This window comes from Lampetra planeri, chromosome 18, assembly GCF_965212315.1.
Source record: "Lampetra planeri chromosome 18, kcLamPlan1.2.h2, whole genome shotgun sequence".
NCBI lineage: Eukaryota > Metazoa > Chordata > Hyperoartia > Petromyzontiformes > Petromyzontidae > Lampetra > Lampetra planeri.
In genome coordinates this window covers 9,912,712-9,932,008 of record NC_136124.1, presented here as the reverse complement: position 1 = coordinate 9,932,008, position 19,297 = coordinate 9,912,712, and positions in this window count along the sequence as shown.

Below are 19,297 nucleotides of genomic sequence, written 5' to 3'. Positions count from 1 at the left end.
GTCTACATCTAACTAGGCCAAGCTATTTTAATGAGCTATTGCTCTTACAAAAAAAACTCCATCAGTTCTGTTTGATTTAGAAATGGGATTCAGACATTGATTAAAACATTAGGGTTTAGCTGAATTGTGAGTAGATTTGTCTCACCTCGCTATGGTTTGGAGACAACCTTGGCCATTCCAACGTAGCTCTTGCAAGACGGCTGGCCAGCGTACATCTATGAAAAATAACTTCACAGCTAATCAGATTCCTCATGTATAAATACATATTCTTATTCTGCAAGTCCAAGGCCGATGTTGGTCTCGAGAACCGGACTGTCTGGGTCTCCCTCTAGTGCAGGAGCCGGCAACCGAAATAAGAAGAGCAATTATTTTTCCGAACTCAGCGAATTCGGTAACAAAAAGGAGATATTTCAAGATCCGCAATGCAATGTGGCTACTGCATTGGGGTCCTTGATGAACAACGGTCACGGAACAGTCCTTGAAGAGCCGCATGCGGCTCCAGAAGCCGTAGGCTGCCGACCCCCTGGACTCGAGTGGAGGGTCCTTCCACCAGCAATGACAAGAGCACAGCAATTGCAGGGCTGCACATTTACCTTTTACGACACAGAATGCCAAGGGTGTCGAGTCACTTGCCTCCTCCTCTTCTGCCGCTTCGTGGGGGTGTGAATAGAGGTGGGGTTCTGTGGGAAGGTATCAGGAGCGCATTCTTCAGATGCCAATGGTCATCGATCATCAACTTCATTCCGGGGGCTGTTTCTGGCTCATCCAATGCCGAGACACCCTTTAAGAAAGACGGTCTCACCGCATCGCGCGCTTTCAGATGCGCTTCTGCGGCCGTCTGGAACGCTCTTGCTTCCGATATTAGGATGCCACTGGAGCTATGCACTTTTAAATATAAATTGAAAACTCATTCTTCAGGACTGCTTTTTTGTGTTTCGATTGTTGTCCTTCCCCCGCACCTCTGATTAGCACGGTTAGTTACGTACGGTGCGAAAGAAGTTCAACATACATGCGTGCATTTTCCGTCAATGCGGTCGGTTCGATTCTAAAGTTTAAATTGTTCGTTTTTGCTCCCATGTAATCACACGCAGAATCACACGTACTGTAAAATGGAACGCTTGCCGCCTCAACTGAATGTCCTCGGGTCCTTCCCATTCTCGGTGTGAGTAAAACCATGCTGAGAATAATAATTGAGTCAAAAGTCTGTTTTTTTAGGCTGTGCAAGTCGTTCACTCATCACCGCGTTTCCAAACCAAAAGAGAGACAACTTTTGGCAGCGCAGCTGTAACCGTCTGACTAACTTCGTTCCTCCAGCTCAAATTTGTATTCGTAATAATTGGCATGCCCTAATGGACATTTTTATTTTTTTCATGCCCATTTGTCAGAACAGTTCAATATTTTTTTGTATTCATCATCGTCATCATCAGCCATGATCTATCCACTGCTGGAGGAAGGCTTCCCCAAATTGTCGCCATCTCTCGCGATCTTGCGAAGTCGTTCTGTGAGAGTACCCTTAAAATATAACGAGCGCCAGTGTGTGGAGCCGATTTCATTGTTTCACTGCCTTCGTAGACGTCCCCTGCTGATGACTTCTCATTCCTTTTGGCTGCCACTTGATCGTTAACCTTGACCATTGTCAGTGCCGGATTAAACTAGTGCGGGGCCTGTAGCATATGTTATAAAGGTGCCTTAAATAAAAAAAAACACGTACATTTTAAAACACATTTTTTTTACTTGCATAGTAGAGCAATTGTATGTTTTCATTTGCTATACAGCCGGATAATACGACATATCGCTAACCTTAAACAGCCAGTCGTTCATAAAAGTTGAAAGCAGTATAGTACTATAGTAATAGAGCAGGTGCACAATCACTGAACCGGAATTGATAGCTTGAAAGCATTTAGCGCGGGTCCCTTGAAAGTGAGCGGCCCATAGCATGTGTAGCTGCTACATGTGTAGCTGCTACATGTGTAGCTGCTACATGTGTAGCTACTACATGTGTAGCTACTACATGTGTAGCTACTACATGTGTAGCTACTACATGTGTAGCTGCTCTTGCTACGAGGATCATCCGGCTCTGGCCATCGTCCGCAACGTGTCTTAACAAAGCCCACGTGTCATAACGATCAATAACATTGTCCGTTGCTACGCATGTTTCTCATCAGTGTGCCTCTTCCTCCTCCTCGTCAATAGAATTCTAAGCGTGCGTCTTTAATTAAGGCCTCTTTGAGTACTCTTCAGTGGTCGTTTAACTATATTCATAAATGTCTAAAACACATTTCTGATCCATATGTCGTAGCGGGTAATGTGCGTTTCCAATATGGTTTTAAACACTTCCGAGAACAAACTGCATGTTTATAAAGTGTTACAGAATCCATGCCTATGAATGCGTTTTCTTGTTATTTTTTATTTTTCATAATTGTCATGACTTACTAGAACACTTCACTACTCCTGGCGCATAAATCTGGCTCAGCCACCTCAACGTAAAATTGTGGTTCTTTCTTTACATCGACATCAGCGACATGAAGGAGACTAGGGACCTGTGTTTTTTTTACTGAATATTGGCAGGATTCTTCGAATCGGTTCATACCTGCCGTCAAATGTATGTTATCCTCAAAGCAGTTTTTGAATTTCGCCGTGTTTGTTGCGGATGAACCCAATACATCCGCTTCTCCATATTAGCTCCGCAGATCCTAGTACGTTGATCTATTCTCGTTTTACAATACACGTGAATCCTACTCAATGCTGGCATCAGCCCCAGACCAATGTTATCGAATGCCGTTATAAAGAAATAAACTGATACATACACAGCGGTACGTATGGGTATTAAGATGTATTGATTCACTCATTCGTTCATGAATCAACAATCCACTGCTGGATGATGGCTTCCTCCAAAGCTGCGTTCATCTCATGGGTCGGCGATGCAACAAATCCACCCACGAGCTGATTTTTTCGCTCCACCTTCTGGCGGCGGTTGTGCCCTTTTTGACACGTTCCATTCCTTGGCCGACGTTCCGTTTCTACTCTTGGCCATCGGCCCTTGCAAGCGACGTGCCCAGCCCACGCTCACGGGGCATTTTTTAAATTCCGTCTCTAACCTGTGCATGTCCTCTAATCCACGCGTTCCTCCGTCCGTCTCTCAATTTAATTGCACGCATTTGCATCTCTCAATGCTTCCTGAGGTCCACTTTTCAGTTTTTGGTTCCGTATTTTTGTTGTTGTCAATTACTATATTTTTGGTGGCGTGTCTACGAACTGATTCACGCCGACTATGAAACTCGCGGAGCATCCATCGAGCCGCGCGTGTGACGATCAGCTCTTTGCTTTGGCACAAGTCGTCGATGCGCAGGGTTCGTGCAACCCCTCTGCAGCCCACGAGAGAGCCGCTACATCAATCGCAATTCTACATTCGCCACGATTTAATAGTAATGAAAAAAGTCGATTCTTCGATGTATTTGGCGATACGAATCCACCACAAATGCAATGCCACAACAAATGCACTCACTCTGTGGTGCTCCCGAGTAGAGGTTATTCTGCCAGCAGTGTCGTGAGCAGGGGAAATTCAGGGCCGCGCCTTTAACCATGTCCGGTGACAGAACGCTGTTGCTCTTTGCCTTGGCCTGCAACTCATTCTGAAGACGCGCGTCCAGTGTTCCTTGTGCAATCCCTCGGGGCCCTGCTGGCCACACATCCTGTGGCGAAATGAAATTACGTACCGAGAACACCGCGTGAAAGTGCGGGGGCCCCGACTTGTCTAAGCTTGACCGGTGCCCATTGTCGTCTGGCCGACGCTGCCAGTCGTTTGTGATTGGAGCAATGACTCATGGCGACGGAGATTAATAGTAGTAGTAGCAGTAGTTGTTTCTTTTCAAACGCTGCGATTGCAGAGGTCGGCCGCGGAGACATCGAATGAAAAGCACAACGCGCCAGGCTAGGCGGGTGTGTGGCATCACAGAGAGGGCCCTCCGTCGGCAAAAACATTCGGCCTGAAAAACGCAACACAAACAAACGCTTGCGGTGCGTCACTGTGCCACGGGACAATTCTCCACGTGAATGTCACCCGCGCGACAACGATCGTCACCCACCCCCCCTCCACCACCACCACCATTGCCCCCACCCGGTGATGTCTCGTGCGTTCGAAACCTGTCGCATTGTTGCGAGCGAGCGAGCGAGCTAATGAGGGTCGCCTCGTCACCGAAAGCCTCTCGCTTTACGCCTCGCGCTGCCAGCCACCGACAAGGGGAGCTACCGGGCTCGGAGTGGGAGCCGTGCCGCCCCTAAGGGAATCGCTCTTCGCCGGGTGGGTGGGCGGGTTGGTGGACCGCGTCCCATGCGGCGCCGTGGGCTGCGATGCGGCCGTTGAGAAGAGCGGGGTGCTGGGCGCGTGGCTCCGAACGGGTCAATGTGTGATTTCTCGCTCAAGTCAGCGCTGAGGCAGTGGTCATCTCCCGTCTAGAGCCCTGCGGAGGCAGCGGTGGAAATGTAATAACTGTATTGCCCCCCCCTCCCCCTGCCCCGCACCTCCGATTAGCACGGTTGGCTACGTACGGTGCGAAAGAAGTTCAACGTACATACGTGCATCTTCGTTCCACTCACCCCTCTACTCATTGGCGTCCCACCCCTACCCTTTCGTGATCTCTAAGCACCCTCACTATCGCGGTCACTCATCCCTCAACCCTTGCATGCCCCGTGACGTCTTAATCGATTATTATGCTGGCATTTTGAGTGCAGGTGGCGATGTGAATATAAAATTCGATTAGATTAGAAGTAGTAATTGACCAAATCATCCCAATGCAGATTTTCTTTTAACAATATGGCTCTCCTGAATATATGAAGGATTTATGTTGAATATGATAATTAGTAAACAAGAGAATGAACAAAAACTTTTTTTTTTATTCGCAAAAAAACACCTGTAGAGATGCACACTTGATCTTGCATTGAGAGGGCACAACGAGCAACACGTGGATTAGGGAACACACGCCCGAAACGTCGTGATTTATTTTATTTTATACCTACGTGACTTTACCGAAAGAACCAAAGAGTATGGATTCCTGCAGTCACGAAAGCTTCAAATCAAGATTATACGCAGGTCAACGACATAATTTGAACTGTTAAGATCAGTAAATGGGCTTGGGCAGGATGCATCACTTGAAGGGATGACGTTGATGATAATTATGGCCGGTGGAGGAAAGAACACCGCAGACGAGGAGATGGAGCGGCGATGGGATCATCTCATGCGCAGGTGCTGTGCAACGTTGGCGAGATGTTAACTACCTCGCCTGGTATGCAGGTAGTGGGTTCCCGACCCTGACGCCTGTTGTATATTTGTAGTTTGCATGATATCCTCGTGGTCGCGTGGATATTTTATTCTCAGGGTCCTCCGGTTTTTCCCTTCACATTTAGCAACTTTATATTGCAGGATCATAAAAAAAAATTCGGTGGCTTGCGGAGGCCTTCATCCAGCAGTGGATTGACCGAGGCCGATGAACGTCATCATTATAAAGGTAAACACACATTCTTAGCTTGTTATTTTTACTCACGTGTATGCTACCATGGTGACCAATCAGGTCACTTCGCATTATTAACGTCCTCCGGGTGACATGGTATCGTTTCGCTACACCCTTATTTAGCAGTTCATTCAGACCGAGACTTCTTACCACATCAAACTTCCGTAACTCTGGAATTTGTCCCCAGTGCCAACAGCACACCCGGGTGCTTGTCAAGTACCCCATTGATGCACGCGCCGCGCGGCGTGTGATTCACAACGTTAAACATTCCACCCACACATTCTTATTTTTTTTCGGTAAAATCACGTAGGTAAATTTTTTTTACATAAAAGTAAAATAAAAATAAAATAAAAATCACGACGTTTCGGAGGCAACACAAGCTTCCGTCTTCAGGTGGAACCGTCACAGCACGCTTGCTGTATCATTCGAGGGAGGGGTTCTGTATCATTGACACAGCAAGCGTGCTGTGACGGTTCCACCTGAAGACGGAAGCTTGTGTTGCCTCCGAAACGTCGTGATTTTTATTTTACTTTTATTAATTAAAAATGTTTTTACCTACGTGACTTTACCGAAAAAACCTAAGAGTATGAATCCTTGCAGTCACGAAAACTTTGAATCTAGAATTAACATCGCGGCTCCTCTCGCCCAATCAACGTCGTCGCTACGTTCACGGCCCTCGAACATTTAACGCTGTAGGGGCGCTCCGTCTTCTGAAAAGAATCCGCCGACCACAGCTCCGCAGTACATTCTTGCAACAACATCAAAACCTCCAATACGGCACTCAACTGTTGGAAAGACTTCTCGTGGCGGTTGTCAAATGTAGACCCCAACTCGTAGCTTTGGCCACAGGAGGGGGAGAGGAGGGGGGCAGGGCACCCCCTACCCCCCACGCTAGCTGCTGAGAAGTAGCCACCCTTTATCCCATCACACACGACCTGCCGCACGACGAACTGTAGTGCACTCATTTGTGTGTGTGTATGACGGGTAATGGCGACTTGACGCACTGCTCTTGAGATGGCACTTTATTGAAGACACGTTGACACTTGACGTCAGGCGGAGACCCCCACTGCAACAGCCCCGAGTCTCCCGCGCATCTCACTTTTATAACAACTCGAGGCCACGCCCCCCTTCTCGAACCTTCTCGCTGACTCTGGACGCTCCCTCTACCGGCAGACTCCACCGCCCTCTTCCGTCGCCTGACCACGCTCCCTTCTCGAACATCATCGTAGCCACCAGTCCCTTCACCCTCACAACTGATGCCCCTGTCGTTACCTCCCGTGGCCACTAGTCCCCTCACACCGCATGCAGGCTCTATTGTCATTACATGTGTATGGATGTTGAACTTCTTTCGCCCCGTACGTAGCCAACCATTCTAATCGGAGGTGCTTGGGAAGGACAACAAAACAAAACACACACATCTGTTATAAAGAAATGTGTTTTCAATCCAGATTCAAAAGTGCAGTGTTCCAGTGGCTTTCCATTATCGGAAGAAAGAACGTTCCAGACGGCCGCAGAAGCGCATCTGAAAGCGCGATTCAGCGACCGTCTTTGTTCCATGACCAGTCAAAAGCCGCTGCTGCGAAGATGACCGGAGTTCACCTGATGGTTTATGCTCCTTGACAAGATCAGCAAGGTGTTTGCGGTTCATTTGTGGCATGCACTTTGTGTGTGTAATGAGCGCAACGGTGGTGGGTGGAAGTTTAATAAACTCGCGCCATTGATGCCGTGCCGGGAGATTGAACTTGCAGCTCAGCTGTACACGAACGGGCGCAAAGTTGCAAGTGCGAACGTCTTCCATGCTGGTTTGTAGTTTTGCTCGTGTTGGCCACCTAAAGCCCCTGTCAAACAACGCGATAGGCCATGTTGTTATGCACGTCGTATCCCGCCTGAAATACATTTCGTGATACGGTGAGATGCGTTCAGAATATCACAAACCGCGTGGATACGTTTGGCCCCGTCAAGTTGAACAGATGGATGATGATCAGTCAAGCGGGGTTTTAAGAGAAGCGCATTTCACATTCAGTCAGCACAAGGAACCCCATCTGCTGGACATACTTGTGCAATGCAGCATAAGGTGTTGAGATTGTGTCTGTGTGTTAGAGAGTGTATTTGTCTTTGTGTGTGGGTGTATAGATACTCACGGTACTTTCCCCATCGGAAGTGCCTTAACCTCCAATTAGCTTGGTTGACTTTGTACGGTGCAGAAGAAGGTCAACATACACACTATCGGAATCAAAATCTTTATTTCTACTGGAGGAGGAATCTGATGAGCTATGAAGCTCTTTCTCACAGATGTCCAGCCGGGGCAGGTCAGATAATTTTATAACAAACAATGCAAAATAATACAAAAACGCGAATGGAAAGTATAGGAAAGGCAATACAATCACTAAAAATATATAAAATATTTATTTTTTTATTTTGCTAGGTAAAGCCCACTGAGCTTTTAGCTTCTTTTCAGAAACGACCTGGCCACAAATGACAGCTCAACAAAGTTGCTAATAATGTGAACATGTATAGCAGCTAATATTCTTTGGTTCTTTCGGTAAAGTCACGTAAATATTGGCAAGCCCGGTACCTCTCAATCGAGTCGGGAGACCTTTTGCCGAGCATAGCTTGGAAAGCCTCCCTCTTCAGCTTGACAGCTTCCTTCACCAGCGGGTCCTAGGGTTGCCGCCATGACAGGCACCAACTGCCATCAGGCCACAGCTTTTCGCAGCTACATGGACAATTGAGGCCTTGAACATCGTCCACTCGGACTGAATGTCCATGACCTCCCCTGGAGTGTAGGAGAAGTTTTCCCGGAGGTGAAAGTTGAAATCTTTCTGCACTGGGTCTTCCAACAAACGTTCCCAGAAAAGCCGCACTATTCGTTTGGGCCTTCCACGTCTATCTGGTCGGTGCCCCAAGCACCAGATCCAACTTACCACCAGGTGGTAATCAGATGACAGTTCTGCCCCTCTCTTCACCCGAGTGTCCAGAACATTCGGCCCAATGTGCTCTGGTACCAAGTACACGTATGAGCATCCTTGTGTTCGAACGTGGTGTTTGTTTTTGACATTCCGTGACTAGCACAGAATTCCAATAACATCTCACCGTTCGGGTTCAGATGAGAGGGGGCCATTCCTCCCAATCACGCCTCTCCAGGTATCTCCATCGTTTCCCACGTGAGCATTGAAGTCGCCCAGTAAGACTAAAGAGTCGGTAGGCGGAATTCTGTAGAGCACTGCACCCACCGTCTCCAAGAAGGCAGAATACTCTGAACTGCTGTTTGGTGCATAAGCACAGACAACAGTCAAGAGTTTTCCTTTCTGAGATCTGAAGTCTCATTGAGGCGACCCTCTCATCCACTGGGGGGACAAACTCCAACTGAACAGCATCTAGCTGGGGGCTTGTGAGTATCCCCACACTGGCCCGGGGCCTCTCACCCGGGGTTACTCCAGAATAGGACGAGAGACCACCCCCGATCGAGAAGTGTGGGTCCAGTGCCACTGCTGTGTGTGGACGTGAGACCGACTTTATGTAGCCAATTCCTTTACACCTCCTCCACCAGCTCCAGCTTCTCACACCCCCCCCCCCCAATGACAAGACATTCCACGTCCCAATGGCGAGTGTCCATCGCCAAAGTTCAGTCCGTGAAGAGACCATCCCTCTCTGGCACCACGTAGCCATTTCGGGCTGGGTCCGACCGGGTTACGTGGGGGGGGGGGGGGTCACCCGGCCACCAGGTGCTTGATGGTGAACACCACCCAAAGGCCTGGCTCTGGGGGTGTGTCCCGGCATCCCTTGACCGGGCGAGGTTCTCCGATTTTTTAAAATTGTTTAACCATTCATGAGGGGATTTTTTTGGGACCGTTATTTGTCTGGAACCTCCCCTCCAGAGCTGTTCGCCAAGGGGAGACCCTACCAGGAGTACAAGACTCCAGGCGACGTAGCTCTGAGGGTCGTTGGAACACACAAATCACACCACCACGATAAGGTTACGATCCTTCAGTGAGGGCCAAAAATACTCTAAACAATGCAAACGCATGTTTCTAAACACTGGACATCTTGTCTTCCGTGCAGAGCGTTGGGTCACAATGGGTCACACACCACTGATCAATATCTGCACCCTCTAAGTGAAAATATTTGATCAACAACATTATATTCTTTTGACATATTTTTAAAATATTTCCATGACAGTCATGTGTGTTATGAGTAGAGCTCCAGTCTGTGGATGCATATTCCAGCTCTTAGAATGAAAAGTAGCGATTTATTGTGTGACAATAAATGTCACAATACTCTTAGACTTTTTCGGTAAAGTCACGTAGGTAAGAATAAATAATAAAAATAATAGAAATAATAATAGAAATACAATTATAAATCACGACGTTTCGGAGGCAACACAAGTCTCCGGTCATCAGGTGGGACTGTATCAAGTGATACAGTAAATCTAGCTGTGACGGTCCCACCTGATGACAGAGACTTGTGTTGCCTCCGAAACGTCGTGATTTATAATTTTATTTCTATTATTATTTCTATTATTTTTATTATTTATTCTTACCTACGTGACTTTACCGAAATAACTTAAGAGTATAAATCCTTGCAGTCACGAAAGCTTCAAATCTAGAAATGTCACAATAACAGAGTGAATCAGCAAATTCATTTTTTGGGAGGAATCCGATGAGCTATGAAGCTCTTTCTCACAGATGTCCAGTAGGGGCGGAGTGTGTGGATAAGTGCTCCTCCGACAGTGTAAATGATACAAATGCCACTGTGGTTGGACCATCTCTAGCTCCACCCACCTACCTTGATGCACCCATCTCAGGCCTATATAAGACCTTGTCTCAGCAGCTCTTTCTCTCTCTTTCTCTCACCTGAAGACGAGTGCTTGCGTTGCGATCGAAACGTCGTGATCTACTATTTTTTTACTTACGTGACTAGAGTATGAATTCCTGCAGTCACGAAAGCTTTAAGTCAATATTTTGCCACTTTAAGATGTTCATGGTAGAATACTTTTGACATATATTTTCCTACGGCAGTCCCTGGACGTACGGGACAGACGTGCTGTTCTATGATTATTTCCTAATACATCTCATGACCTGACGCCAATAACTCATTGGCGTCAGGTCTATAACTTGGGAATACATATCGAAAAAGGGACCATTTCTCCTGCCAGTGATATTTTACAAGCAAAAATAATTTCACACTATTAACTAATTTCAGCATTATATGCTACGTGTACGTTATTGATTATATTGTTTGTGCGACAAACGAGAAGTACTGCCCAACAAAAAGAGGGGGCCGTGCCAATCAACATCTGGCAGTCGCTCACCAGCAATGGTCTCAGAAGCAAGCCTGACTCTGCTGACGATGTTCAACCAATGCTGCTGATAAATAAAATCACTCCCAGAAGGCCGCGCGGCTGATGGTGTGAGTTACAAGGCCGTAATTATGGAGTCAACATTGGGGGGGACCAAATCTTCCAGGGGGTCTGGGGGTCCCAACCCAAAAAAAATATCTATTTTTTAAAACTAATTTGCTGCTTAAAATAAAAAAAAATTCACTAACACATGGGATGGACTTTTTATTTTTTATTTTTACAATAATGTCTAATAGTTTATTGTATTACATTGCTCTGTTTTTACTTTTTTACCATTTTTTATTTCATTGTATGAAATGGCAGAGGTTAGGGATTAATAAAGTACAACCATAACCACAATCATATAAACATAAATCTATGCATTGATTTATATGAAGACAAGTCCAGATATCGTGGCCAAGGTTTAGCAAATTGTTTTATTTACATAGCATAGCAATTTTTTTTTTATAGTAATATATTGGGGGGGGGGGTGGGGCATTTTAAGCATATTTTAATACGTGCCCTCCCCAATATATATTATGATTACGGCCTTGGTGTGTAAAGAATACGTTGAACGTTTTACGTGTGACGGGACAGATATGGGGAAGGAGGCCGCTTATTTGTTTTGAGAAGTGGCCGCTTATTTCTTGTGTCCGTGACATTGCAATTCGCTTCGCAATTCGCCCAGTAGAGGGCACTGGGTCTCCTGTCAACTGAGCCAGACGAAGCCACGCACACATTGCCAATGATGTCTTGTCGAGCAGCACTTCTCCAAAAGTATTTCAGTTGATCGATGAACACTAAGCAGTACACTAGCTGTAATAAAGTTCGACGCAATATCTGTGCCAGATTTCGGTACAAATCAATTCCCGCCGTCGGAACACACGGAGGCCAATTCCCCGACAGCCGGGGTCACAGCTGGGCACGTGACAACCATATTTGTCGGGCGGTGGTCACGTGCGCCTGTGATCCAGCACCGCGTTGGAGCCAGCTGGGGGTTGGTGAATCACACATATGCTGTGAACCTCCATTCCCGTGGGCCTCGTCCCCCGGCTCCACCTCTATCATCTCCGTTTCTCCTTCCTCACACGACACGTGGGCTTTCTCCCAGTGCTCCGGTTTCCTCCCACGTGTAAACACTCATCAACTTGCCGACAACACCTTCATATATAGAGAGGATCGCAGAGCTTGAAGGGGGAATTTGGCGCCGACTCATTGCGGTGGCTGCTGCCCCCCCCCCCCCCTCTTGTCTGTGGTTCCTCCTCGTGCCTCTGAGTCGTCTTCTCTCTCTCTTCCGGAGTGAGCGAATACTGTTTATCGGCACGTTACAAGATGAGGTCATTAATATCATCGCTGTGGAACGGTGGTTCTCAAAGTGTGGCCCTCGAAGCTACTCCGGGTGGTCCGTGGGGCTGCGATGCAGAACGCGAGTTGAAGCGGACAATAATGACAATGTTTATTCTACCTTTTGTATCGGACATTAATTCATATTTCACTCATGATATTTCATTAAAAAACATTGCCAGTAAACTATCCGGATTAAACGACAATAATCCTGAGATATAAATACTCCCCGCACAAAAAAATACCTTATTGCTGCGTTTAAATTTGTCTTTTTTTTCTGGTCATACGAATCACTTTGCATGACTGCTATGTAGATCGAGAAGTGAATGCGTTTTGTCACCGGGGGTTTGAGAGGGGTTGCTGGCTGTGCGATCCGCATCGGCTGCGTGGTCCGCGGAACCAACATCGTTTGAGAAACGCCGCCGTCGAGAAGATTGAAGAGATCTGCATTTTTTAAAATTAACACTTTCAGGGTTTGAGGCTCACAGTGCACGGACTCAGCCAGGAGGTGGCAGCATACGCCGTCCTCCCTTGTCCCCCAGGAGCTGCCCCCCCCCCCCCCCCAAAAAAAAAAAAACGAGGGTCAGACGAACGCCGCTGTAAACTCACCAACTTTCGGGAATGCCAAAGACGACGCCGCTGTTGTAAAATAATTGAAAGTAAAATAACTAAATAAATAACCCGCACAGAGTTCGTGGATGATGTGAGACCGTGGCATTGGGCCTCGCCCGGAGGGTTTTTCGGTGGACCGGCGATCTCGGACAAATATTCCACAGCGCATTCGGCGAAATATCTTGCACGGGTGTCGTGGTACATTTCGCGTTCGCTATCCGCGCCCAGAGTGCATTCTAATGGTCCCGGCACATTCATTGCCATAATTTTCCCCGCCGTCATTGATGATGACCATCATCATGATCATCATCATCATCGTCAACATCGCCGCTTGCAGGTTCCATTGTTTGTGAGAGTCGGGAGCAAGTCAGCCGAACAACTTGCGTCCGTATCTGCAGGTAAATACAACACGTATCTCAGTCTTGTCGGCTTCAAGGCTCATCAGACTCTGCGCAAACCAGCAGTATTTGTTTAAGCGGGCAAACTCAGTTGGTCCAGTTTCACCCAGCCGGAGGCTCATCAGCGTATTTTTTTTATCATGATGAATACTGCTTGTTTACCAGATGTTATTGTCAAAGTGCCTTTTATCTACACCACGCCTGAGTCTGCTGATGATCCCCAGAAAGGCGAAACTGGATCATAGTTTTCTTACTTGGAATGACTAGCGTTGGTTGACACACGTCTGGAAGGCTGCTTGACTGATGGACCAAATACATTTTGTATATATGTGGTGATACAGGACAAGATTTGTAAGCATTTACCCACAATGCTCTACGGTAGCATTCATTGAGGTGTGTGCAATATTGTTTTTAGCACTAATGGTCCGCGCTGTACAGAGAGGACACTTGCCAATAACCTATGGCTAACCAGCAGTGCTTCTTCTACAATGTCTGACTTTGCTAAAGAGCCCTCCTTTAAGGCAAAACAGGTGGAGAGTTTGCCTTCTGAATTAATTTCTGCCGGTCAATATTTGGCCAGTCGGCCAGTCGGTCGACTGGCCGAAGTACATTTTGTATTTTCTATCGCAAGCTCATGAGAGATGGCAGCTACTCGCGGAGGCCTTCATCCAGCAGTGGATTGACCGTGGCTGATGATGCCGACGATGATGACGTGTTGATACAGAGCAACCGTGTATGTCGTTGAGCTTTCAGATTGTTTGAAACAACGGCCATACATTTTGTTTACGGAAGGTATTTAATTGCTGAGTTTGATTCCAGGCCACAGCTAAGATCGGCGGCCACTGATCTATGTAACCGGGCGCAGCTCCCTGTCATTCCCTGCCACTGCCCCCTTCCGCACCGGACCGGCGTGGTGAAGTATGGTCAAGCAACCAGGCGGGGAGGGCGTTCATCCAGCAGCGGCATTGAGAAAGGGCTGTGACATCCAAAGCAATGTCCGCCATTCCACTTTATTAAATGAAGAAGAAAGAAAATGCTCACGTGCACTCTTTGTTTGGGGGGGCTTTTGTTCCACGCGTTTCTTTTTTTTCTTCTCAACACAATCGCGGGCGCGCGCTTGCCAACAAGCGACTGTGGCTACTGCAGTTCAACGAAAACCTGCGCCGTTATTGTTCTGATCCATGTGGCCAGCTGACACTGAACGACTTCATCAAAGCACAGACAGCGGTGTCCCTGACTCTTCCCCACCCACCGAATTCACTCGGCGTGCGCGGACATCACCGAGCCGTGCCACGTTGAGATCGATCCAACAAGCGCAGGTTTCTCGTCCCTTCTCTTCTTTTTTTTGTTGCCAGAGCAGACCGTTCAGCAATGCAGAACATTGGCAAATCTCACCGTCTAGTAATCCTTAACACAGCCGCGGTGACGAGATGTTAACAACCTCGCCTGGTCTTCTTGGTTCTTTCGGTAAAGTCACGTAGAAGGGAAGTAATAAAATAATAAAAATAAAACATAATAAAATGAAATAATTCTCACGACGTTTCGGCTACAACGCAAGCAGCCGTCTTCAGGTGAAGAATGAGACACTACCAAGCTAGGAGCTTATATATAAACTAGCTTGGTAGTGTCTCATTCTTCACCTGAAGACGGCTGCTTGCGTTGTAGCCGAAACGTCGTGAGAATTATTTCATTTTATTATGTTTTATTTTTATTATTTTATTACTTCCCTTCTACGTGACTTTACCGAAAGAACCAAGAAGATGAATCCCTGCAGTCACGAAAGCTTTAAATCGGAATTTAACCTCGCCTGGTGTATGCAGAAGGTCGTGAGTTCGAACACGACCCTGACGCCTGCTGTGTATTTGGAGTTTGCGTGTTCTCCCCATGGTCGCGTGGATTTTCCCCGGGACCTGTGGGGTTTCCCTTTGCATTTAGAATCAACAATGTGCGTTTAGAGTATTTGGCTGCGAGAAATTTCCACCCGAGAATAAGCCACTTCGTTGGGCTCACATTTGTCGCTTCTGAAAAAGAGCTGGTAAAATAAAAAAAATTCGTTCATAGTTTCATAGTTTATAGTAATGGAGATTATAATAATAATACAATTTGTAACGCACGCAAATTTGCGGACGTAACGGCGCAACTCAGAGGCGCGGAGCCAAGCTCAAAGTCACTCGAAAGCGTGGTTATAGAGGTGAGTTTTTAAGTGTCTCTTGAAGGAGGCGATTGAGGTGATGCTGCAAATGTGCAGAGAGGTGATGGCGTTCCAGACTGTTGTGGCTGCCACCGAGAAGCGGCGCATAGACGTGCCCATCCTGGATCTTGGTATCAAGAGGAGGTCGTGAGTCGCGCTGCGCAGGCATCTGCCGTGTGCTGAGCTGCAAGTCGTCAATAATGAAGAGAGGTATAATTAGGGTAAAGGGACGTTTTGGGCAATGGCCCTTCTTTTACAACAGAAAGAAGGCAAAAAGAGTGGCCAATTACTCGATGTAAAACACACTTTACAATGTGGTGGCTTTCAAATACAGTAATACCCCGGTTAACGTCGGGGATGCGTTCCTCAAAGGTGCGATTGACGAATATCGAAACGTCGTAAATCAAATCGATTTACAGGGGTAGTCAGGTGGTGGAGGCGAAGGCTGAGAGACGACGGATAACGAGAAAGGACGGACGACGTTGCCGTCAGCGACGTGAGCGTGGGGTCGAGGCTACGCACGTCGAGTAGCGGCATTTATGATAAAGTGACGACGTACTTCAAGATCAAGTGTATTTATTAGGCATAGCCCTGTGAGCCATTCGGCACTTGAATTGGGTGCAACCGCAACAAACAAAAAACAAATACATGAACAAAAACACATCTTAAAGTGAATATGTGACTGAGTGCAAACAGAAAATCTAAGAAAAGACAGCAAAATATTGCAGAAAAAACACCGTACACCAACGCTGTGTGCAAAAATCCCAGTGGGATGCAAGTCAAACAACAACAACAACAACCACAAGACGTAAAAAGGGGGACACTTAAATCGGGGTGTTACTGTTTTGTATAAAAAAAATTAAGTTGACGTGAACATTCCACTTATGCTACAGTTTTCCATGAGGCTATTGAAGACTTGGTACACGCAAACCCTGCAAATATAAAACCAAATGTTACGCATTCGAATTTGAAGGCACTACACAGTAACGTGGAGTATGAAATAATAATGACGGTGCCAGTTGTTTAGTCAGGAAAGGCTCACTGAGCCTGAATGATCTCTTTCAGGAGGGCCCTGCTTACGATGAGACGTTTGGCCACACACCCATTAAATGAGTGTTGTGGTCTTCATGCGGAGAAAACCCACCGTGCACGCAACGGCGAGCGACACTCAGCACTCTGCTCTCTCTCTCTCTGGGCCACCTTTCCCAACCTCCAATGGCCACAAATCCTGGCAAGCCCTGGTGGTCACTCACCAAAGTGTCGTCCTCATCAGGCTCAACCACGCATATGACTCACCTACCCCTCCACCACACCCGCTACCGCCACCACCACCACCACCACTTCCACCACCACGTCCACCACCATTTCCAGCGATTCGTTGAATTGTCTCGATTCAAACAGCGCTTCCCCTCTGCAAACGTCGTCGTGAAGCACTCGCCCCTCTAGTGGGTGCGGGCGGTCACACCGAACCCTTATCATCATCAACATCATCATCATCATCAACATCATCATCCTCCTTGGCCATTCTTTATCCACTGCTGGACGTCGTGGCCATCCGTCACGGTCCCGTTATGCTGCAGTCCGTCTCGCTCCTGTGCGCTGATCTTATTGCTCAATCTCAGCGGCGTTTGTCCTTTGAAAGACGCGCTTCCTGACTTGGCTCCCAGCAACGTGTTGCTTCGAATATAAATCCGTTTCTTCAGTGATGTATTTATTTCGTTTCGTGCAGGAAGCGTCTGCTACTCAATAACGATTCATATGTCCTATTTCAAAACTGGAAATCAGAAACCATTTTGAAACATTAATTACAATCAGGCCCCACGGTGTTAAGTGCAATCTTCAACCGTTAGGAGCTTTATATTTCTGGCCTCTCTGTTTATATGCTACGGAGAAGGAAGGTGCATTGCCTAAAACGTCGCCGATTATATACATATTGTTTTTTTTTAAGGTCGCAGTATTGTTGACGAGTGTGTTGAGTTTATCGTTTCATCACGAGTCAATTCCATCGGTCATCGTCCCCATCTCGTGATGTATCCTGCACAGGGGTAGCAAATAAGATGCATCCTTAAATAGCGTTTGTTCTCTAAATACATTAAAAAGACACTTCTGCCAAGGCGGTGGCTTAATGCGCAAATTAATAAAGTAATGAATCAATTAATGAATTAATTAAGTAATTAATTGATTAATTAATTGCTTTCCGGGTGCATAATTTGGACACTCGCCGCTCGCATTTCCAGTCTAACAATTCAATGCTAAGTATTTAACAAAACAAGCAAAAAAGACGATCGCGGACGAAACTTAAACTTAGAGAGAGAGAGAGAGGACAGGGGGAAGTGGAGATGTTTTAGCTGCGGAACGTTTATTGCACGGTGACTCAAACGGCAAGGCTCGTCAGGAGGTCACCGGATTTTGAAAAAAAAAAATCCACTTCAACACGTCGGCTTTCGCGACCAATGTTATTCGTAATTACGTAATTTTTTTTGGTTGAATCGCGTAAATATAAATGCGTCGTTAAACCCACCACCACCACCACCACCACCACCCGACACAGCCAATTAGTAAGGTTTGTCATGTAAACAAAACGTGCCAATAAGTTATTAGTATAGTGTATAGTGTAGTGCATAGTGTAGTGTATAGTGTAGTGTATAGTGTAGTGTATAGTGTAGTGTATAGTGTAGTGTATAGTATAGTGTAGTGTATAGTTGTAGTGTATAGTGTAGTGTATAGTGTAGTGTACTACTACAGCACACCGGTTGTGCGTTGGAGAGTAAATCCACAACATTTACAATGTGAGTGCCGTCACGTTTCGCTGGTGATTACAAGCAGCCTCATCGGACGATTTTTTGCCATAATTGTGAAGAGATATTCCCGCTTCCGGTTTTAAATAGAGAAAGACGACGTCGTTACCGCGAGCCTGATGAAGCTGGTTGTAATCACCAAATAGTTTTTTTTCTTGCCATTGTCATCTTGCCAAAGCGTGCGTTTGGAACTACCGCATAGGAAAGTATCACCCCCCCCCCATGTTAGAGAATGGGCCGCAGAAGAAGATATTGCAGAATTACTGAGATCTGTAAAAGTATTTTTTTTTAAATATCCATGCCCTTTCCCACACACCCTGCAACACAACAGTGTGCAGTTACATGGCAGTCAAATTGATAGTTTTATTAATTTTACGTAAAATGTGGAATTGAGCCAAGTAAAAAAATAATATGATTTAAATTTTGTATGTGTGTGTGTGTGGTCATCGGTGACCGCCCAGAGACAATTAGCGAACTGCACTTGAGAACCCAGCTTTATCACGGGTCGCAGGAACCCGGATTCGACCCTCAACGTCTCGGCTTTTAACCTGACAAACAAACGCGACGGCTTTTTCACTAAACGCGTTGACAACTCACAACAGATCCAGCAGGAGCGACACGGGGGCACTGAAACAACGCTCCCGGTATTGATTTTGCCCGCTTAGCACAGAGAGCTGAGCCGACATCGCCAAGATCTTTGGTTCGAATTCTCACGTAGATATCTATAGACTCAGACAGATATCCACAGGCTCACGTAGAGATCCATCGACTCACATAGAGACCAAATACACTTAAGTAGAGAACAATACACATTTGGAGACCCCATAGACTGAGTTGCGATGAAACTGAGTTCTTGGTATCCATAGACTGGCGTGGTCAATCGATTGCTGGATGATGGCCTCTCCTGGCCAGAGCTATCCGATAGAATAGTAGAATTTGAATAGATCAACACTAATTTATATACGTATAAAAAGAAGGAAATAAAAAATATGAAGACAAATCATGTCTGCATGTGCTGATATGTTTTGTACATTGTACGCGAATGGTGGCTTGGGTCAATGTGTGGCAGGATTGTGGTCACCTCTGAATAAACATTATATATATAAAAA